At 41.7% G+C, this 24,150-nt stretch overlaps 1 protein-coding gene across 2 annotated transcripts in view; it reads right to left on the bottom strand.

Annotated features, from left to right (window-relative positions):
* The window catches only part of REV3L (REV3 like, DNA directed polymerase zeta catalytic subunit), a 248,567-nt gene that overhangs the window by 211,234 nt on the left and 13,183 nt on the right, over positions 1 to 24,150 (bottom strand). For both annotated transcript variants that reach the window (XM_082634116.1, XM_082634117.1), the window contains exon 3: positions 13,693 to 13,951. The gene's annotated coding sequence lies outside the window, so the exon portion shown is untranslated. The remainder of the gene's footprint in view (positions 1 to 13,692; positions 13,952 to 24,150) is intronic.

Raw genomic sequence — 24,150 nt, 5'->3', positions numbered from 1 at the left:
ATCTGTTTTAAGTTCTTTTTTCTTCTTTTCCTGCCTTCTTTTGGGATATTTGAGTATTTTTAAATCATTCTATCTTCTCTATTGTTTATTAGTTATGCCTCTGTTTTAGCTTTTTAAGGGTTACTTTAGGGTAAAACACATGTCTTTAACTTACCACAGTCTACCTTCAAATAATATTATATCAATACTATTCACCTTACAATAGTATACTTCCATTTCTTCCTTCCAATCCTCTGTGTTTTTGTTGTCATTTTACTTCTGCATATGTTTTATACACCCACAGTACACTGTGATTATTTTTGTTTTAAATAGTTAATAATCTTTTTTAAATTTATTTTATTTTTTGGCTGCACCACACACCTTGTGGGCTCTTAGTTCCCTGACCAGGGATTGAACCCAGCCCCCAGCAGTGAAAGCACAGAGTCCTAACCACTGGACCACCAGGGAATTCCCTAAAATTTATTTTAGATTTATCCATATGTATACCATTTCCAATGTTCATTCCTTTGTGTGTATTCAATTTTCCATCTGGTATTATTTTCTTCAGACTGAAGAATTTTCTTTACCATTTTTTGTAGTCCAGGTCTGTTGGTGACATATACTCTCACTTTTGTTTGTCAGAAAGGGTCTTTTTTTTTTTTCAGTTTTTAAATTCTTTAATTTGTTTCAAAGTTAAACCCAAGACACATTGACTTCATAGGAAATCCACCGAGAAATGTTTTTCTAGGCTGAACACCTCTTTTCCTTTAGTCTCCCCCAACAGATCATGTACATGTTAGTTACTTTCATTTTATAATCACTGCTGTCCCACCACTACACCAAGATCACCTAAACTGTGTGTGTAGTATCCTGAATGTTCTTAGTTATACCCTAATTTCACTAACTGCAAAAGATTTTCTGGGATAGCCTGTCACTTGAATTCTTTGGCTACTTTTGAAGATGAAGTCCAAAGAACTCTTAAATGATTCTCCTTTGTGGGGGGGCGGTGCTGGTGGTAGTATTTTATAGGCATTAGCAACTGGCACCTGGGGCTGTGCTGATCCCATCGGGCATCACTGGGAGGCAACCTATAAAACCAAAGAATCACTTGATGCAGCAGCCAACTAAATGACTCAAAACTGAAGGTTAAATTTAAAGAAAAAACTAATTTAGAGAAAAAATGGTAATCCTAGAGGAACTCATTCTAAGCAATCAATCATTGTGTGTGTGTGTGTGTGTCTAAGGCACAACCAGAATGGTAATCCTAGAGGAACTCATTCTAAGCAATCAGTCATTATGCCTATGTGTATGTGTGTATGTGTGTGTGTGTGTGTGTGTGTGTGTGTGTGTGTGTAAGGCACAACCAGATCAATTCAGTGCAGCCTGGTAGGTCCCAGATGACTCTTCTTTTCAGAAGACTGTGATCTGAGGGAGCAGAATCTGGCAAGTGGCCAGTACCAGTAAAGAGCAGCCATGAAGTGCTGGCAACATTTATATTCAACCCCCTTCAGCAGTCAAACCTACAGGTTCTGGAATTCCCTGGCGGTCCAGTGGTTAGGACTCATCACCCTCACTGCCAAGGGCCAGGGTTCAATCCCTGGTAGAGGAACTAAGATCCCACAAGCTGTGCAGCACAGCTTAAAAATAAAAAGCAGAGGGACTTCCCTGGTGCCGCAGTGGTTAAGAATCCACCTGCCAACGCAGGGCACACGGGTTCGAGCCCTGGTCCGGGAAGATCCCACATGCCGTGGAGCAACTAAGCCTGTGCGCCGCAACTACTGAGCCTGCGCTCTGGAGCCCGCGAGCCACAACTACTGAGCCTGTGTGCCTAGAGCCCGTGCTCCGCCAAGAAGAAGCCCACACACGGCAAGGAAGAGTAGCCCCCGCTCGCTGCAACTAGAGAAAGCCTGCGCACAGCAACGAAGACCCAACGCAGCCAAAAATAAAATAAAATAATTAATTAATTAAAAAAAAAAACAGAAACAAACCTACAGATTCACTTGGGTCCCACAGAGCAGTCAAGTCCACTCAGAAGCAGACTATAACCCAGCAGGTAGACTTTCCCACTTGCTAACATGTCCAGAAAGGGTCTTTCTTTTGTTTTCATTTTCAAGGTTACATTTTCTGTATAAAGAATTCTAAGTTGATGATGTTTATTTATTTGCATGTTTGTTTGCTTTCAACACTTGTCTTCTGGCTTGCTTTGTTTCTGATGAAAAATTGGTAATCATTCTTATTTCTGTTCCCCTCTATGTAATATATCTTTTTTTCCTCTGGCTGCTTTTAAGATTTTCTCTTTATCATTGGTTTATGGCAACTTAATTATGATGTTCCTTGGTGTGATGATCTTGTGTTTATCCCTCTCGGGGTTTATTGAATTTCTTCAATCTATGGCTTAATGGTTCTCATCTACTGTGGGAACATTTCAATCATCATTTCTTCAAATATTTTTTTCCTGCCACACTCTTCCTTCTACTTCTGAATTACACTCCTTGATGTTGTTCCACACTTCACTAGGGCTCTGTCCTTCTTTTATTTCTCCCCAGTGCTTCAGGTTGTATAATTCCCATTGTCCATTTTTCAGGTTCACTGATCTTCCACAGTGTATAATCTGCTGCTGTAATGCCCTTCTAAAGAAATTAAAAATTTTTTATTTCAAATAATGCATTTTCAGCTCTAGAAGTTATATATGATTTTTAAAACTTCTTAATGTTTCTACTTTACTTGTTTCCAAATTATTTCATGTTTTCTATTATATCCTTGAACATATTTATAAGAGATATTTTAAAGTCCTTTTCTATTAATTGTAATAGACTGAGTTTATCCTAGTTATGAGTTACATTTCCTTGCTTCTTTATGCATCTACTAATTTTCTTTGCTTCTGGACACTGTACTCACCATACTGTTGAGCTTCTAGACTTTCTAGTCTTCCTTTTGAGAGTATTTTGTTCCAGCAGGCAGTTAATTTACTTCCAGATCAGCTTGGTCCTTTCAAGTCTTGTTTTAAAGCTTTGTTACGATGTTTTTTTGTTTTTTTTTTTTTTTTTTTGCGGTACGCGGGCCTCTCACTGTTGTGGCCCTTCCCATTGTGGAACGCAGGCTCTGGACGCGCAGGCTCAGCGGCCATGGCTCATGGGCCCAGCCGCTCCGCGGCATGTGGGATCTTCCCAGACCAGGGCACGAACCCGTGTCCCCTGCATCGGCAAGCAGACTCTCAACCACTGCGCCACCAGGGAAGCCCTGCTAAGATGGTTTTAAAGCAGATGGAGTCAAAATTTTTCTTTAAAGGGCCAGGTAGTAAGTATTTTAGGCTCTACAGGCTATGTATAGTCTCTTTTGCATCTTCTTTTGTTTTTTGTTAAACAACACTTTAAATCGTAAAAAACATTCTTTTCTCAAAAGGCATTCTAAACCAGTTGGATTTGTTCTGTAGGCTGGATTTGCCAACGCCTGTTTTAAAGAACTCTTTAGGGCTACTTTAGCTTTACGTTTATAGTATGGCCTTTCTGAAGTCTCTATTAAATGCTGTCAGTCAGGGACTATTCAGTGTCTGAAATTTTACCCTACTTGCAAGCCTACAACAGTAGCCTAGGTGCCGGCAGAAAACAGGAGACTCCTAGGTCAGAGACAAAGGACTTTATTACAGCACAACAGGCATCCTGAGCTTCATATTCTCCTTGGTTTCCCTTGGTCCCTGTACATCATGGGGGCATTGCAGAGTGGATCCAAGTGGATGTTACACACACAGTGGATCTGTATCACAGCTGAGGAACCCTGGCTTAGGAAACCTCTAATTTTATAAGATAGCTGCTAGCAAACCTGTCCAAACTTTGCCCTGGAAGGAGCCATTCTCTTTATTACCCTGGTCAGGAAACAAATTTGCCCTTTGTCCTGGAGGGTGACACTATAGCATCAAAAGGCTATTGGGGGCTTCCCTGGTGGCGCAGTGGTTGAGAATCTGCCTGCCAACGCAGGGGACACGGGTTCAAGCCCTGGTTTGGGAAGATCCCACATGCCGCAGAGCAACTAGGCCCGTGAGCCACAATTACTGAGCCTGCGTGGCTGGAGCCTGTGCTCCGCAACAAGAGAGGCCTCAATAGTGAGAGGCCCGTGCACCGCGATGAAGAGTGGCCCCCACTTGCCGCAACTAGAGAAATCCCTCTCACAGAAACGAAGACCCAACACAGCCAAAAATAAATAAATAAATAAATAAATAAATAACAAAAAACTATAAAAAAAAAAAAAAGATTCTTGTTCTTTATTTTTTTTAAAGAAGGCTATTGGATATACAAATATCCTTGGAAAGGTAATCTGGGACAAAATTGTCACAAGACATGGAAAAATGCCATAGAAGATTGTCTCTTAGCCCCAGCATGTTCAAGAGGTCTCTCTACCGGTTGGAACTCAAATGCTTCCCATCTCTGTTAAAGTGTTGCTTAAGTCTCAGATCCCCAGTAGTTCTTTCTCTGAGAGTTGTTCTTCTCCCAGTAGTTTTGCCTGGCCTTATGGGGTCCTATCTTATGCATGTGCATCTTAATATTCAAACAAACACTCAAGATGACCCTTACGCAGATTTCTGGAACTCTGTCTCTGCACGTCTTTCTCCTCTCTGCTACTCTGTTCCTCAAACTGCAGTTACTTCCTGAGCTCCAATCTCTTAAACTCAGCAAAACCACCATCCTCTGCTTAAGTTTTCCTTCTTTGTGAATTCACAGAGAGCCTCCAGGCAGAAAGCTGGGGCATTTGTGGAACTCAACTCATTTGTTTTCTTTTCCCAGGAAACAAAGTCCCATACAGCCCGTTGTTCAACTTCTGAAAATGGTTGTTTTATGTATTGTTTTATTTTTATAACTTTTTATAGCAGGAGATCTAGTCTGGTACTGCTTACTCTATCACTGCACAACTGTCTTTTTAGCATTAACTTCTTTGTGTTTTGGAATTTTGATTTGCACAGTCACTGAGTGGGAGTTATTTCTGTTATTCTTTCTTACCACATCTCCAATTTAATGAATATTTTCATCTGCCCTTATCCCCATTCCAGGCTCCAGTCCAGAAACAAGATCTTAAAATGGCTTTAGAGGACTCCAGTTCCGTATCGATATTAGGAATATGTCTAATCTAGTAACTGAGCCAGCTGGTATCTCAGTTCACTTGCTGTAATGATGTTTTTTGTCCTTTTCCTTTCCTGGGTCCACTGCTTCTGATAAACCCACAGCTCCAGGAAGTATATTGGCAGTAGTTTTATCCAGCCTCCTTTTGTGAGGCTGGGAAAAGTCAGGTGACCAATCATCACTGGTTACCCGGAACTGTGGATTTCCGGAAACTCAGGAGTTTCACTGGTAAAGCAGAGAGTGTCCTAGGGAAACCAGGATGGTAGGTCTGCACCAGTTCCTGGCTTTCAGAACAATGTTGGCTTTGGTCTCCATCTTGACTAGAGCATTTTAGCCTTGGTATTCCACCAGAGCTAAATTTCCAGTTGCCACTAGCTGTTTCAAGACCCAGGCCCTGATAGGCTGAAGCTTTAGTCCAGCTCACTGCTTTGCATTTCTGTTGTGTTTCTAGTGCACAAAGATGTTTATCTTGTTTTTTTGAGCCCAGCAATGACCTTTTGGTTTTCTCTTTTTCTACTTTATCTGCCTTACCATGTGTTTAGAGCATATAGGATGAATTGAAGCATGAATTCACTGTGCCACCTGACTGGAAATTCTACCGATTCTTTTTCAATTTGATATTGACTTAGTTTAGGAAATAATGCAATTTAATAGCCTGCTTTGTTTAGAAACCCTCCAAGCCCTTCCAGTCATTTTGAGGGACTTCAAATTACAGAAATTCAGGTGAATAGTCTCTGTCCATGCAGTGGCTGAATTCTCTGAGGGCATTGTAACTCAGTACTTGAGTTAGCATAGAACAAAGGAGAAACAGCATCCTAACTGTCCTCCATTCCACAACTTTCATCAACTTGGTTGATGAAAATGACATCAAATACTGCTTTACCATCATCTCCACTTCCACTTACAGCTACTCTCCTTTTCTTATTCATCCCTTCCTGAAGACGCAGAAGGAAGAAAGTCAAAGGGAGGCTTGGGGCAGTGGTTTCCAACCTCTTTCTTATGCAAACCTCAAACTGTTTTTGGAGAATATGTGGATTTTCAGACCCTTTGACATAACTATGGAGCCCTCCCACATAGTTACTACCCTTGAAATTGAGCAAAAGGAGCAGGATAAGCCTTTCTGCTTCCTTGTTTGCCTCAGATTATGCTGTCTATATTCTTTTAGGTGGAAGATTTTTTAAAAGTGTTCAGCCTTTTGCTGTTGCATTCTGTTGACAGTAACAATCCAGTTATTTGTCTTGCAGACTTGCACTGTGATCTACAGTAATCATTCAAACTATTTCTACTGGATTAAAGAGTTTTTGAACATAGGGGTTTTCACATTTCAAACCCAAGTACCTAATATCATGTAAACCAAGCTTCTATCATAATACAAAACTAGTGAAGTAGCAAAAATACTTTCTAGAACAAAGTAGTTCACATAACCATCTTAGCTCTACTTAGAAAAATAGTCCCATCACCCAGCTTTGGACTTCTGTTTTTAGCTGAAGTGGTGGAAATGTGTACGTGGTCATTCACACTGAGACATTTAAAAGTTGGTATCTTTAAGAGCTAGTCTATTTTTAACAAAAATAAAACAAATATGTGAGTTAACTGCTCACGTGATGGAATTAAATATTTTCTGGGAAGTAATTTAGTAAAAACCAAATGATTCAAGAAATGATTACCTTATTGTTTTGTTAAAGAAACTAGTTGGAAAACGCCTTGTTGGGTACCTTAAAATAACTCCATAGGTAGCTGGTCTGTGACTCCTGACCCGGGTTGGGGGTGTGTGCGGAAAAGTTACAAAATGAAATAGAGAGCCATTAGCAATTGAGAACACACTTATTTAACGGGGACTAAATATTGCCAGACCAAGTTTTGTGCTAAAATTAGACATTGGGGTTGGTCCAATAGCAGCACAAGTTATAATCCTTTAGAAATCATAGTCTGTTGGTTCAAATCAGGACACCACAACATGAGAATATAAATCACTTACGTCTCCATTGCAGGACAGTAGAGTTACCAAAGCTAGAATTACTTCTACTTAAAGGTTGGATTTTATTTTATTTTTTAATTTTTTGCTTTTCTTTCATATATGAAAAGACCCTTTGAAAATGATATTTAATTACCTACTGCTCTGGCCCCATGCATCAAATGTATATATATATATATATATGCATTTAGGTAGGCACTGGGAACGGCATACTAGAACCTAAGAAAATTAATGGGAAAGGTAATGTGGTAGAGTGGAAAGAGAGTATATCTTGGAGTCAAACCCACCTGCCTGTGAATCCCAGCTCCACCACACTCTCTAAAACCCTGGAGAAATCACATCATTTCTATGGACCTCGGCTTTCTTACCTGGTTTTTTAAAAAAGCAGAAAATGTCAGGCGCTGAGAAAATGCCTTCCCCTTTCCCCTCTGCACCGCCATCAGAAGACATTTAGATAGACAGCAGATAGACAGAATTTCATTAACTTAATAATTATTGTGTGCCAGGCATCGTGCTACATATTATCTCATTTAGTCTTGACATACCCATGAAGTAGCGGGGCTTAAACAGTCCTTATGTATGTCTTTAGGCTTTGCTTGCCTAAAGGTACATGGCTAGAAAGTGACAGAACCAAGACTAGAGCTCAGCGCTCTTAACCACTATGATTTCAGACTCACAAAAAATCAAAACTTAGGGGCTTCCCTGGTGGCGCAGTGGTTGAGAGTCCGCCTGCCGATGCAGGGAACACGGGTTCGTGCCCCGGTCCGGGAGGATCCCACATGCCGCGGAGCGGCTGGGCCCGTGAGCCATGGCCGCTGAAGCCTGTGCATCCGGAGCCTGCGCTCCGCAACGGGAGAGGCCACAACAGTGAGAGGCCCGCGTACCGCAAAAAAAAAGAAGAAAAAAAAAAAAAAGAAAAAAAGAAAATAAATAAATAAAAACTTAAAGATATCCTACCAATTAAATGCTGCGAGAAATGTGATGACAAACCATTAGTTTCTCACCAGATTTAACTTTTTTTTTTTTTTAACCAAATTTAATTTTGATACATGTATTAGTTAGGGCTGCCATACAAAATACCACAGACTGGGTGGCTTAAACAACAGATTTTTTTCTCACAATTCTGGAGGTTTAGAAGTCAAAGGTCAAGGTGTGGTAGATTTGGTTTCTTCTCAGGCCTCCCTCCTTGGGATGCAGATGGCTGCCTTCTCTGTGTCCTCACATGATCATCCCTCTGTCTATTTGTCTGTGTTCTAATCTCCTCTTCTTATGAGGACACTAGTCATTTTGGATTAATGACCCCATTTTAACTTAATTACTGCTTTAAAGGCCCTGCCTCTAATAGAGACAATCACATTCAGAGGTCTTTGGGGTTAGGGCTTCAATATATGAATTTGAAGGGACACAATTCAGCCCATAACAATGCATATATAGCATAAACCATGTGATACCAAATAAAGAAAACAACTAAACCCCCCCAGAGTGTTCTCTATGTATCAAACACTGTTCAAAACACTTTACATGTATTTATTTAATCCATATGAGCTAGGTACTATTCTTAGCCCCATTTGTTACTGAGAGGTTAAGTAGTTTATCAAGTCACATAGCTAGTAAGTAATAGGATAGGATTTGAATCCACACAGTCTGACGCTAGAGTCTGTATTCATCCACTACATTATACTGCCCCTCTCAACAAGAAGCATCCCATTTGGGCCAAAGAAACAGAAAACACAGTAATATCTATTTGAAGTAAAATTATGATTAAACTTCAGAAGTCTGTATATGTTTAATTAGCAATTACTATGCTGTCCTACATGAAAAATAATGAAGCAGCTTTCGTTTATTCCTTGGTTATGGCTGAAGTAATAAATCAGAGTCACTTAGAAAATGGGAAAGAAAAATTCTAAGTAAATTTCTAGCATTCTACTCTATGTAATGAAGAATTAATACAAAGCATTTCTCTTCTAAATCTTCAAAGGCAAATAGTACCCACAGTGAAGCATTAATATTTGAAGACCTAGGACACATATGCCTCACTTCTGATTTTTCTCATTAAGTGGGCATCATTCCTGCTTCAGCCCATTTACTGAAACAAGAAAAGGAGCTGAGTTGCATGTCTGGAGATGGTGGTCTCGGGGATAGCAATACGCTTCTTCCAGCTACTGAAGTCTGCAGGTCTACAGAAGCAAGAACTTGGAGCCAGACGTGACTAGAAAGAGAAATTGTAAACTACCCCCACCCCCTTCCAGAATCCCCCAAACAGTTAGGAAGGAATGTAGGGTTCCCACTGCACAAAGGAACAGGACTTGAGCTAATTTAGTTGAGTCTCAAAGGACAGCGTTCATCAGCTCACATCTGGTTTAAATCCAAAGTGAGCACAAGAATAGATTTGGGGTTAGGAATAAAGTCACTGCTGTGGTACTCTTTGCCAGTCATTTTAGTTTGTCAGCAGAGCCTCTGCCTTCAAGATGCTTACAATTTGATCACGGTGGGTATTTACAAAGATGCGATAACGAGAGTTTACAGAGTACTCACAGTCAAGTTCTCAGTTGAACATAATCAATATGAAAATGAAGAGTGGATGTACTTGTTACTGCTGGTCAGGATTTTAGAGGCCACTGCTGACTGGAGTTAAAGGCACACTCACTGGAGAAAAGCTGGGTGTTGAGATGGGCCTTGAAACATGGTGTAGGATTTGCTTGGGTGAGGGGAAGTGAAGGCATGTTAGAGGATTCAGTAGCAGCTGGGGCACGAAGGCAGGAGTGAGGGAGCCATGCAGGAACAACAAAGAGACCTCGTCTCTGGAACGGACAGATATGGGGGAGTCATGGGAGGTACTTTAGGATTAGACAGAGTGGGGTCAGATGATGAATATGGCTCAAGCTGGAGGTCAGAATAATTCTGTTAGTTGATTTGCTCATTGCAATCATCTCAATTCTCTAAACATGTTGGTAAGAACATGTCTCAGTAGAACTAAGTGCTTTGCCACTACTATATATGAAAGGATAACTAGTAAGAGCCTACCGTACAGCACAGGGAACTCTAGTCAATACTCTATAATGACCTATATGGAAAAGGATCTAAAAAGGAGTGGACATATGTATATGTATAATTGATTCACTTCGCTGTACCACAGAAACTAACAACATTGTAAATCAACTATACTCCAATAAAAATAATAAAAAAAGAACTAAGTGCTTTGCATTCAGTGGCATGTTTGTTATCCTTAAGGCTGCTCAGACTACAACATACACTGTGGACCGCTGGCCCTGCAGATTTGTGTCGTGCCTAATTGAGCTGGGGGATCATGCACCTGTTAGGCGTAGGCTTCCATAGACTCAGGCCTGGCAGGAGGCCTTGGAGCAAACTCACGTGGTTTCTAAGTGCCCTGCTGGAGTTGGGAGGAGGGTGCCACTGCCCCGCGAAGGCATATAGCCTCAGAAATGACTTCAACTTTTTTGAATCAATGAAGTACACATTCTCTGTCTGCATTTTATAACCCTTCAGAAGGTAGAGCTCTAGGGAGTTCTGAGACGCCCCACCCGCTCACCGCCGCACCATGCTGTCTTGTAGTAGAAAGTTTTAGAGTCTCACACACCTTTGACTTCTGACCCTCCTGTGTGACGTTAGACAAGTTACTAAAGTTTTTGAGCCTGTTATATTTTTTAAATCTGTAAAACAGCCCAGTAACTATGCAGTTACTGTTCACTCTCTTCCTCCTCCTCTGTGACTTCTCTCAGTTGCTGACATTTTTTTTTTTTTTTGCGGTATGTGGGCCTCGCGCTGTTGTGGCCTCTCCCGTTGCGGAGCACAGGCTCTGGACGCGCAGGCTCAGCGGCCATGGCTCACGGGCCCAGCCGCTCCGCGGCATGTGGGATCTTCCCGGACCGGGGCACGAACCCGTGTCCCCTGCATCGGCAGGTGGGCTCTCAACCACTGCGCCACCAGGGAAGCCCAGTTGCTGACATTTTTGAAGAACATCTTTTTCTAATCATAAATGCTCTCTGCTATCAAGGAGGCGAAAACCTTACCATTTAGGAGGCCTATGGATCCTGAAGGAAATATGGGGGTGGGTAGAGTTGGTCTGCCCCTCCCCCGCTCCCCAATCAGGTATTTATCTCCTCGGGCTAGGATTTCAAGTCAACCAGAGCCACTCCTCAGGATAGCACTGAGCTCATAGGGTCCAGAGTTCTTGGAAATCATGTCAGAGTAGAGGGATCAACTAGCCTTCTTCGTATTGCATTTAAAAGAAGAAATAATGGCTTAAAGCCAGTATGTGGCCTAAAGCATATAAAAATTAAGGTTACATGTGACAAAGCATTTTATGAGTTCAGAAACAGTTGGGCAAGGCCATAAACTATCATATTACTAAATTGCTACCATTTCTAATGTTCAAGGCTCCAACTACAAGTTTGTCCTTAGAGATTGCAATGTGCTCTCAGTAATTTGGGTGTACCCAGTTGCGCTTCCAGCTAAGAAGCACATAGGGTTTGCTGGTCAGTATTTTGCCTATATTTGAATCCTAAAAATAACCACCTCATGAGAACAAGATGAGCTTTGTGAAGATTATATTCCAGTTGGTTAGAAATGGAAGGTACATTTTTCCCATGGCCTCTTGCCTTTCATTTCTAAACACATTTGTCTCTACTCTGAAGCATAGAAGACTATTAGAGCAGCTGCAGTGAGCAGCTGTAGAATCTTCTGTCATCTGCTCTCTGGCTTTGCAGACTTTGTCCCATCCTCTGCTCCCAGTTGTCCTTTTCTTTCTCTTTAAAATCACCTGTCCTCCTCAGGTCCTGTCTCTGTCCCTGCAGTGATTTTAGGGCATTTTGCCTGGTGTCCCCCCCACCCCGGCTTTTACCATTCTTTACAGTAAACAAACAAACAAAAAATCAATAGTGAAAACATTTTTATCTTATGAGCAACAGCTGGAAGGGGAAAAAGTCTATCAGCCAACATAGAGCTGCTTGTTGCTGCCCCCGCAAGTTCTGTTTGTCATGTTTGGTGGGGCTCTTTTCCACGTGCTGCCATTTCAGTGCAACAGAATGCTCTACGTTTACATTTGCAAGCAGAGGCCAGATGATTACGACTCTTTGAGGGGAAGCCCGCCACAGATTACCTTGAGAGAAATGATTTATTCATCCTGTGCACAATCAACAGCTCTCCCAGAGGCCCTAACCCACAACTTCGCGCCGAGTGCTTAGGGACTGTCTGAGCCACTCCCAGCATCCCTCTCAGCGCACAATAAGCTGTTACGAACCAGCAGCTGTGGAATGCTTATTTTTTCCTAATGCGTAGTTGAGCATAAACCCCTCTCTAAGGCAGCTTATGGGAGCTAGTGCAGGACAAGTTCCTCTGCAGAGTATGTTAAAGTAATTTATGTTCCATGGCTTTTAGGGAAGAGCCAGCTCATTTTGACAGGTCCTTTTCATGTTGTTTGATTTTGAACACTTAGAAAATAAGCTTGCATTCTTTTTCTCCTTTTGAAAAGCTATTATGTGGTTTTGAAACATACATATTTTAGATCCCACATAAAATATTATCCAAATACTAATTTAAAACAAGGTATTATTTAATATATCTGATTTGTAACACATTACATGCACCAAGCATAGAAATCAGGTAAAAACATATTATAAGTCTTATTCTACTACGTTGGCAACAGAGAATTCTGCCTTAAAAAACAATATAAATCATCTTTTGCCACTGCTCTCTGAAAATAATTTGTGGTTAACAAAATCAAAATTGCACCTGCAAGAACTGCCAGTAATATCTTCAATTTTCACTGACTACACCCTCCCTTCTCTCCCCCCACATCTTCAGACTCAGGGAACAGCAGCACAGTGTCCACAATAAAAAAACAAAAGTGAAAGAAAGGAAAGGAAGCATTTGTAAAATTTCTTTGGGTGTGAAAGAGGATGGATCCTAGCATGAACAGCATATAAGTACACAGACAAAGTATACCTAAAATAAGGCAGTACACACACACCAGACTACATATGTGGATATGTGTGCACGTGTGCGTGTGCCACCGCCCATTTTCTCACAGAAGTATAGCAGCTTCACTACCTAGAGGTAAATATCGATATATCAATGCTATATGTGAAAAAGAAAGCCCAACACTAAATTGCCTTTTTAAATATTACAAAAAGACAATGAGTATCTTTGCTTAGAAATGTAAAAATAATGTGATTGCAAATGCTAATTAATTAGAACTGAGAGTAAATACTTTGTGAAGAGTAGATAAGAAACTAGAACAGTTAGACCTCAGTTGGCCTGGGCCAAGTGTGAAAATATAGAATCACAGAGCTTGGAGCCAGAAGGATTTGATTAGGCTTCTATACATCACATCTTAGAGGCATGAATCCCCTTGGTAACATCCCAGTCAAGTGGTCATTCTGCCCTGGTTTTAAATACTTCTGCTGTAAAGATACTCATTACTTCCAGTGCAACCAGCCTCAAGTTCTTAGTTAGGGAAGATGAACTTACCTGTACCTGTGCACATCCAGTTGGTTCTTCTTCTCCTTCAACCCACAAAGACTAGATCTAACCCCTCCTTCAACCCTTCAAATATTTGAAGACAACCATGATGCCTTATAACTGTCCTGGAACTGAGCCGTCACTAACCTGGATTGTCTCCGAAACCAGTCAGCCAGGCTCTTTATCCATCCACACCGCTCAGCAGCTGAAAATCTTCATTCCTGGAGTAGACGTGGTGGTGGTGCTTCTCAGGTGATGGGCCTGTGATGTGACTGTACTGTGTTGATGAGTTACTGCTGAAGACACTGGAGCCAGAGAGGGGAGATCCTAAACCGAGAGAGCCCAGGGAAGAGCTTGAGTCTTAATTAAGGTGATGGCAACAAAGGCAGGTGCTGTGATGTTTCACCTGTGCCGAAAAAACAAACAAAAATAACTATTACTTCGTGTCACTGACATTCAACCAAGCCTGTAACTTTGGAGTTAGCACCTTGAGCTCTGGTTGTACCACCAGTTCTGCCACTGGCCAGTTGCGTGCCCCGGGGGAATATTCCCACCTTCCCAGAGTTGCCTCTGTGATATTCAAAGGTATATGCTGCCTTTCTACCTAGAGATGTGGCCCCTCTCCCGGTCTCAGTTTAGATGTCATTTCTCCAGGAACCCTTCCCTGACTCCCACCCCTACCTCACCCTGAGACTGGCCTCTGTCTTCCATTGCACCCTACGTTCACCTCTATTGTAGTCTCACTCCACTGTGTTTTAATCAGCTGTTCACTTGTCTGTGTCCACTGTACTGGAAGTTCTTTAAGGCTAAGAACTCAGTTTTGGTCTCCAGCACTTAGCTCAGTGCCTGGTGTATACCAGAACTCAGAAAATATTTGTTGAAAAAAGAAGAAAGGAAAGAAAAGAGTAAGAGGGAGAAGATAAGATGAGGAAGTTGGGGCATATTATCTATCTAGCTTCTTACAGCTAAAACTCTGCAATTCCTTGTTCTTAAGTTCCATCTTTAATATCAACCACAGACTTTTAGCAATCCAGATTTTTCTCTAGTAAGAAGATACGTTTCAAGTGGTTACACCAATTAGAAAAGCTATAAATATTTATACATGTAATACAATTTTAGGACCGAGATTTAGGGTTCATTTAACGAGCTCGAAGTTTATTTTATATATAAGGAAACTGAGGCAAAATGAGATTAAGTTATTTGCCCAAACCCACCTGGTTAGCGGGAAAACCAGGTTTCAGACACTGATCTCTTTGTCCCTGTTGGGCTATACCCCCCAGCCCTTCAAGCTCTGCAGTTGCCCAGCCTCAGAGACTGAAGAGCCCGGAGATAGCAACAGAGCCATCAATGGTTTATTGGATAGGGGGAGCTTACACAAAGGATCCTGAAGGGAAACCCCACCACGTGTGGCAGACAACAGGCAGGACGTGATAGCAGTCTTCACTACTGGGGCGGCGGAGAAGGAGGCTACCATTTACAGGGGGAAGCCAGGTCAGGTGGGCTCATCAGTTACCAGGGACTAATTAAGCCCTATAATTAAGAGGATTGGATAGTCATGTGAGTGAAGCAGGCACTGGTCAAGTAGGGGATGTATAGAGAGCAAGGAAACAGCCATCTCGAATGGCCTAACCATACAGCCCCCAAACCAGGATAGCTGGTCTCTAGCCTTCCTTTTTGAAAGAGCTGCTGCAAACACGGCTACAAATGAAAGTGACAGATGTTTCTCCTTTTATGTGATGGTTATATCAATCCACAAGTTTCTGGCTGTAAATTAAACTTTGATAAACACCCTTCTCTGCTCCCAGAGAAACTAATGAAAATTACTTCTCTTTTCTCCCAGAAATGTGGGAGGGTGATACCGTGCTTCACCAGGTGGCTTCCATAAGTTGTTTGCGAAACAGAGTTGCAGTCATATGAATTGCTTTCAGCCAGGTTCGCTATCAAGGCTCAGTGTTCTGGTATTAAGCCATAGGGTAGTGCTGCCATGAGACCAGCTTCTTGGCGAGTAGCCCTGAGGTGCAGCTGTAAGGTGACCCTGTGCAGGCTTGAGGCCAGAGCTCAGTGCCAGAAACCTGAGCCAAACATTGGAACTAATTCCCAGGGCACTGAATTGGTCTAAAGTAAAATTTTAGATGAAAAGATTTTTTTGTTTACTCTGAAGAACCACTACATTTTTTTAAGCTCATAGGAAAGTTAGATGTTTTGCCATTATACTTGAAATATTTTCCAGAGGCCAAACCTTTAAAAAAGAAGATGAGGAAGAAGGAGAAGAGGAAGAAGAAGAGGAGGAGGAGAATGAGAGGCTTTAGATTATTTAAGAAGTCATGACAATATTTCCTGAAAGCAACATCTTTCATAAGATATGTTAACTGGAGAACCTTTATTTCTCTGTCTTGGAATATGCTGTGAAAGTTGTAAGGTGGTATTGGGGTGAAAGTGGTAGAGTACTGGTCAAGGTGATGGTAATGACTGAACCAAACTCTGAACCCACACAGATTTGAATTCAGCACACAGCCCCACCGCTTCCTAGCAGCTGACCTTGGGTAGTATACTTAAGAATGGGGGCCTCCCTGGTGGCACAGTGGTTGAGAGTCCGCCTGCCGATGCAGGGGATACGGGTTCGTGCCCCGGTCTGGGAGGATCCCATATGCCGCGGAGCGGCTGGGCCCGTGAGCCATGGCCGCTGGGCCTGCGAGTCCGGAGCCTGTGCTCCACAACGGGAGAGGCCACAACAGTGAGAGGCCCGCATACCGCAAAAAGAAAAAAAAAAAAAAAAAAGAATGGAGACTATGTTATATATTGGGGTTTTCAATAGTTATATGTTATATATTGGGGTTGTGGTAGAATCACCTGGATGCTTTCAAAAGGCATCCTTGCCTGGGGCCCAGCCCAGGCCAATTAAGTCAGACTCTCTGGGGTGAGACCCAGACAAGGATAGTTTTAGAATGCTCTCTGGTGATTCTAAGGTTGCAGACCAATGGCATAGTGATCATAACTTTGGTGCTGGAGTCAAATTGCTTGGGCCCAAATGACAGATATGCCCTTTCATGATATTTGACCTTGGCCAATTTACTTAACCTGTGTGACCCTCAATGTTCTCATCTGTAAAAATGGGTTAATAGGAGTTTAGAGTTGTTAGAGGATTAAGTTAAGAAAGTCATGTAAAAGCACAGTGTTGTGCTTGTGTAAAAGCATGTGTTGTAAGCACAGCGCTTACAACATAGTAAGTATTCAATCATAGCTGCTACTGTAATTTTTATTATCCATAATTCCTTTAATTCACATTGGGTGTAAAGCCCAGTTGGATCCTGTTCACAGTCCTGCAGAGGACACTGAAAAATGAAGGATAGCTTACTAATGAACATGAAAATAAGTGAAAAATTTTTATAGGGACAAATAGTTGTGTGCAACCTTCTTGTTAGATTTTGAGTGAAAGGAGTCTGCACTGACTCAAGCGCCCTTGGGAACTTCATTTTATCATTTCTCCACCTCATGGTCTCATTTTTAAAAACATGAAAATATGTAAACACAGAGGGAATCAAGGGGATACTTTTTGGAAGGAGGGAAATAGAGGCTGGAGGCCTCTAGGTAGGAAGATATTTCTTAGTTCAACAGTGCATCTCAGTAGTTCTCAAACTTTAATAAACATCAGAGAATCATCTGGGTGCTTGTGAAAACACAGATTGTTGGGCTGTGCCCCTGGAGATTCTGGGAGTCAGTCTGGAATGGGACGTAAGAATTTGCATTTCTGACAAGTTCCTAGGTGATGCTCATACTGCTACTCTAGGAACCCCACTTTGAGAACCACTAGTAGCTAGACATGGAGCACTTGGTAATCTGGATGTTCTTAGACCCTTTTGGCTGTTCAGGCTGCTTTCCCATCTGTGCCCATACAGAGTTGGTATGCACCCCCAAAATCTCTCTCTCTTCTGATGACTTAGGTACTGCCATCGAACAGTGTTGGTTTTCTATTCATTGGTCTTTTCTCAGCCTGGAGTCTCAAACTGCACTTGAAGTTTCCTTATTGTACAGTCTTAAGTTCCAACAGTAGAGTTTCATAGTTCATTCCAGAGAATGGTTGGGTATTCATTTTTGCCCACTGACCAACCATACACCACCTTATTCCCAATTCTGCCAGGGTTGTTGTATATCAAGACAGAGCCCAGAACCAGCAGTGTCCTTCCACAGAGGCCTCATACTCCTACCTAGCATAGTTCAAACTCAAGAACCTGGGATTTTTGGTACAGTCCCAACCTCTTTGTTTAAAGGACATCAGGGCACATAGGCAAATCCAGACTACCGTTCCCCAAATCCAAGACCAAACTCTAACAATCCTGGGCCACATATGTTATTAGAAACTTGGGATGATAAAGGACTATAACTCAATACACCCACACTGAATCTTACTTGAAGATCATCTTATCCTTCCAACTTCACAGTTTCTGTTAACATCACTTTTATCATAGCTACCCAGACTCAAAACTTAGGCATAATGTTCCCTAATATTTGTTGAGTACTTAATCCTCACAACAGTATGAATGGATGTTATTCTTTCCATTTTATGCATGAGGATACTGAGACTTAGCAAGGTTAAGACATAGCTGGAACCCAGAATCTTTGTCAGTTTTATTCTCTGATCTAGCCCAAGTGCCTAGAACAATGTCTGGCCCATACTGGTGTTCAATATATATACATTGAATGAAGGGAGCAGGGTCATACAACAAACACGTGGAAACTGGGATTTGAAACCAGACCTGTGTTAACCACTATGCCACACTTGCTCTTGCTTCAGCTTTGGCTCTCCTTTTGTAATCCCATAAACTCATTCCCCCAGATCCGTTGTGAGTCCTAGCAAGCATATTATCATGATATTTCTTGAATTTGGCCCTTCCCCTCCCCATTTCTGCTGCCACCAACCTAGTTAAAGTGCTTGCTTTTTATTTCCTGAACTATTGCTAACTTTTTCCCCCAAACATGCAGTCTTTGCAGACCCCTGTGTTACCTGCACAACTTTTACCAGATGGTTTTTCACAAGCACATTCAATACGCATCATAACTCTCCTCAAAGACAAGGGAAGTCATGTGGTATAACGAAATATTAAGGAACTAAGGATAAGAAAACCAGGGTTCTGGTCTCAATTCTGTGACCTTGGACAAGCTGTGTGTCCTTCTTAGGCTTCAGTGGCCCATTAATAACATTAGGAAGTAGGACTGGGTGATCTCTTCCCACCCCAGCATTGTCTGGTGGTTAGATGCACCCTGCCTGTAGCATCCTACCTGGAATCCTACCTTGTGCCTCCAAGGGGTTTAGAATGAGATGAATACATACATTCTTATCAAACAAGGCAGAGCAGTGTAAGTGCCCTCAAAGAAGTAAAGTGAGGAGCTATGGCTGTTGGGGAAGGGAGAGATCACATCTGGTTACTAACGGGGAGTAGGGATGGGGCACAGATGCTGCTCTTCCTCTCATGTCAGCCCATCCCTAGCGTGCAGGTCCTTACCTCACTGATGAGAAGAGGAGAAGCTGCTGAGATCCCAATAGTTTTAAGCCACCAGCTTTAAGCTGTGGCAGAAATCCATCAGGAGCACTAACTCTCTAATTCACAAGTTGTTGGCTCAAGACACACAAATGGGTCTAATGCTTAGGAAAGTGCTTATAGGGGCAAAGAGGGAAGAGAAAACAAAAGTGGTTGACATGTTCCTGATAAACGCTCCGTGTCTTGCTCTGCCACTTAATAGTCAGGCGGCCTTGGACAGGCCACTTGTCCTCTCCGAGCCTTGGTCTCACCTCAGTTCCCCATCTAGAGACTGGGGATGATAATATCAACCATGCAGGATGGTTGTGAGGAGATGTAGTATGTGAAGCCACGCTGGGAACACAGTAGATGTTCAGGAACTTTTATCCTCCATGTTACCTCCTGCCCCTGTAACATGTCCGCGTTTAGAAATGCCCTTTAAATAACCCCTGGGGGGAGGGAGAGAGAGAGAGAGAGAGAGATCCTCCCACATTGGTAACTCAATAGTATTCTATATACTCTGCCCCTGCATACATTCAGGTATTGGAAATCATGTGCCATATTTACTTAAGAAGCTTCCCTACCCCTTTGTAGGTATTAAAAGAACAGGGTAGCAAGGGAACATCAGAAGTTGTCCCTGATTTATCTGTGGCTGAAGAAGGAACTAGGGAGGTGCAGTGAGCAGCATTATTTCTTCCTCCAGGTGAACTAATAGAGGCTTAGAAGAAACAGCTGCATCATAGCCAGGGTGGCCTAACCTTGTCCTTTCACTTTCATTATAGGCTTATCTGGCCTTCAGGGAACCGTTGTTGCTGTATCAATGGTTGACAGTCATCACTGCAACCAAGGAAAATGTATGTGACAAAAAAACTACATTTCATTAAACTTTGGATGGAGGAAGTATATGTATAGGATATAATTATCGTTTTTTAGAAAGTAAGGAAAATCATCCACTCATTCAGCCTTCAAATATTTATTGACAGCTACTGTTGTAACAAACACCCTTCTGGGCACTGAGGATACAACAGCAACTAAAACAAAAATCCCTGCCTTTGCAATTTCTATTCTAGTGGAAGATGTAGACAGTAAAAAAGATAAATTAGTAAGATATATAGTATGTTAGGAAGTAGTTAGTGCTAAGTGGAAAAATAAGGTAGAAAAGGGGACTGTAAAATATCAAGAGGTATGTTAGATGGTGAAAAGGGAAAGTCTCATTGATAAGGTGCTTTTGAAGTAAAGACCTGATGGAAGTGACAAGCCAGCCTTGAGGATGTCTGAGGGACAGCTTTCAAGACAAGGGGTCCTGAGATGAGAGGGTGCCTGGTGTGTCTGAGGAGCAGCCTGGAGGTCAGCGTGTGAGCTTAGCATGGAGGGAAAGCAGTCTGAGATCTGGTCAGAAAGAAAACAGGCCAGTTGTATGGGGCCTTAGAGGACATGATAAGGATGTCGGCTTTCACTGGTAGTAAGAGGAAAAGCTCCAGGGAGTTTGGGCAGAGGAAAGATATTATACAACCATTTTTATTGAGTGCTTGCTCTGTTAGATTCTATTTTAAATGCTTTATTTGTAATCCTCACAACTACCTTATGAGGTAGGACCCACTATCTTCTCCATTTTACAGCCGAGGAAACAGAGGCCCAGAGAGGTTAAGTAATAACTTGCATGAGGTCACACAGCTGACAGGGACGTGGTGAAAATTTAGACCCAGGCCAACACTTAACCACCTCGTTGTCCTGACCCCAAATGCTTAAGAGATTGAGACTGAGGGTTTTTTTTCTTTCTTGATTATCTGTATTTCCAGAGCACACTTACAATGAAATCACTTCATACTCATTCATAAATACAGAACTTCTTTGCTTAAATTGATAAATATTCCAAGTATTCTGCTTTATGATTTCAGGTTTTTTTTTTTTTTTTTTTTAAAGCCCTCAGGGACTTCCCTGGTTGTAGAGTGGTTAAGAATCCGCCTGTCAATGCAAGGGACATGGGTTCGATCCCTGTTCCAGGAAGATCTCACATGCTGCGGAGCAACTAAGCCTGTGCGCCACAACTACTGAGCCCACGTGCTGCAACTTCTGAAGCCCATGTGCCTAGAGCCGTTGCTCTGCAACAAGAGAAGCCACTGCAGTGAGAAGCCCACGCACTGCAACGAAGAGTAGCCCCTGCTCGCCACAACTAAAGAAAAGCCCTGGAGCAGCAGTGAAGACCCAAGCAGCCAAAAAAAAAAAAAAAAAGCCCTCAGATTAGCATATTAACAAGCATCTTGACATGTCTCGCTTTAATTATGCAGACAGCGATTTTGCTTCTAATGTAGAGGTTGATTGGGAAATTTTTTATTTTATTGCTTACAATCTTACCCTAGCTACCTAAATCACTACTATAAGATTTGACATCTATAATTTATCATTTTCCTCTGCTATTAGATGAAATGCCCTTTAAAACATTCCACAGCAAGGTGAACACAAGTGAAGCTTGCAAAGTTCTAGAAAAAAGCATTGCAAAGAATCATTAAAGAATAATGAAGGTTGATTTATATAGCATATGATATCAGGGCTGCCCAGTTTAACAAATATAATTATTCCAATTCATTTTCAGAAGGCCTCTAAATTTCAGCACCTAATTTTCATCATCTTTCAAGGAATAACAACAAAAATACCTTACTTTTATAAAGACTCTAAAAGCGAACTCTTTAATTCATTTCTCTGGATTTCACTAAAGCGGAGCATGAAACTATAGACAACTTAAAATACAGGAAACCCAGATTCCTTTTACTATTGTGTGGCTTTAACATTTTACTGCTATAGCCAAGAGTCCTTGGTTTCTGCAGCCAACAGCCTTTTGCATGCTGATTTTGCAGAGGGAGTCTCTCAGGAGTTATTACTTTTGAGTACTATCTACGATGACTCCACTCTCTGCAGGAAGTGGGAGGTAGCAGAGCTTGGGAATGAAAACACTGAGGGAAAAATCTTTCCAGATAGAATTGTCAACTCAATCTAATTTTAGGTTTCGGGCAGAACACATAGCTGTACCTTCAGCTACCTGCAAACATTTGCCTCTCAGGTGCCCATCATTGAAGGACTACAACCAGGACAAACAAAAATAATGAAGTTTTCTATCATAATATTTTTTAGTAAAATAGGTGATGTGTCAGAGTATGTGTGTGTATGCACGCACACGGGCAAACCATGTGTGTGTACCCCTACGTTCAAGGTTTCATAGCATTCAGAATAAAGGAGATAGTCCAAAAGGGTTTCTTTCTATTTTTCATAAACTCTATTTAATTTTTCCTTCCAGTCCCTCACAACCAAAAGGACTAATAGTCCCAGGCTCAAGACCTCAGAAACATATTATTGAGTTATGTGAAACAGGAATAGGAGACATTTTTTAGTAATACTTTTTATGTGGTAGCTATTTGGGTATTGAAACAACTAAATCAAATCTAACAAAGGTTTTTTGAGAGGAAATGGTTAAAAGGGCACGTCTTTCCTTTTCTAAAAGGAAAACCACAGCAAAGTATTCCGATCAGGAATAAATTAAAGAGCACTACACTTTTCTGTAAGGGTCAGGAAGTCAAACTCTTGGCCTTGAGCTGCTTCTCAGCCCCACCCCAGCTGACCCTGGGAACAAGGCACTCCTCATCTCTGTGTGAACTCAACAGTTGCTGTCAAGTCCTGCCATTCCTCGGCAGAAAAGAGCCAGGGATTTTCTGGCTCTTGCCAGAAATCAGAGTCAGAAGGAGGTAGCTAAGGTGCCGGGGGCTTTCTATAGTGTCCCAGTGCCAGCTTTCTGTCGCCAAAGGAAAATTCCCTAAACTCACTAAAGCCAAATCTCACATTTTGAAAAGTCTCCAAAAGAAGTTTCATAAGCTGTTTTGCTGCTAGAAGATTAAGCTCTCATTGCCCAGATTACATTTTTTAAATGTAATTTCCTTAAATTCAGCAGCACTTTTAATCCATGACACTCGCTGGTAGACAAGAAGAACAATTCTGCTGTCTTCACAATCGATTTAAAGCTTACAGATGTGACATCTCAGTACTTCATGTTGTGGTTAATTGCCTTATACTAACATCTGATGAATATATATATATATATATATATTTAATGTTCTTTAGATAACCTGTGCAGCTGACATGTGATTAGTTGGGAAATTGGGGCTGTGAGGTGTCCCAAACAGCTGAATTTGATCAAGATGTCATGCACTCTTGACCTCTTTAATAGACTATTTTGCTCTTTTGACAGCGTTCAAAATCTACTTGTCCTTCAAGGTCTAGCTCAGTTCCTGCCTCCAGCCCAAATCCATGCCTGACCATTTAAGTTCTCACTGAGATCTTCCCCCTGGCACCACCTTAAGGCCCTATTGCCTGTGCTCCTATTACGGCATTTGGATATGTCATCGTACACCATATTTTATTCACTGACTTTCAAGGGCCGTGTGCTTTCTCTTTGGCTCCCCATGGTGCCTAGTCTGGTGCTGAGCACATGTGGATTCTCCGTGGTAGAAGTGAATCAAACTGACTTACCGCCTTTTTCATCATTTTCCCTGTGATCATATCTAGGGCTAAAATTTGCATTATTGCTGTTTATTTCTCCAGTCACTGTTCCTTAGTGACCCAGGAGCATCTAGAATGAGCTGCAAATTAGACCACTCCTGGAATAGGTTGGTCACCTGTGGTTTTTGGCTTGGATGTCACTGTCTGTACCACCCATGGAAATGGGAGACAAGTTACATCCCTTATGACTGTAGTCATTAGGGAATTACCAATGAATATAAAGAGAAAAAATAAGCTAATGGAACAGAGAAAGAAAATATAGAAAAGGATGAGGGGAACAGAGATGGGGAAGAGGCAAAAAAAAAAAAAAAAAAAGTTCCCACAATCCTACTCTCTGATGTACATACGTTTCCTTTTTAAATGACAAAACATAAAGACTCCTCGCAGGTATATTTAATGGATGATTACTTGCACATCTTAATAATGTTTGCTCTCTGGGGAATCATATACAGAAACAACTGCCTTTCCAGTTTGAATTAGGAATAAAGTGGAAAGGCAGTTACTTTGGGAGGAAGTAAAAGCAAAGCCTAGTAACACTGGT

This window comes from Mesoplodon mirus, assembly GCF_964341445.2.
Source record: "Mesoplodon mirus genome assembly, chromosome: 10".
Taxonomy (NCBI): domain Eukaryota; kingdom Metazoa; phylum Chordata; class Mammalia; order Artiodactyla; family Ziphiidae; genus Mesoplodon; species Mesoplodon mirus.
The sequence above is the reverse complement of the archived record's forward strand: the minus strand, read 5'-3'. Positions and strand labels throughout refer to the sequence as shown.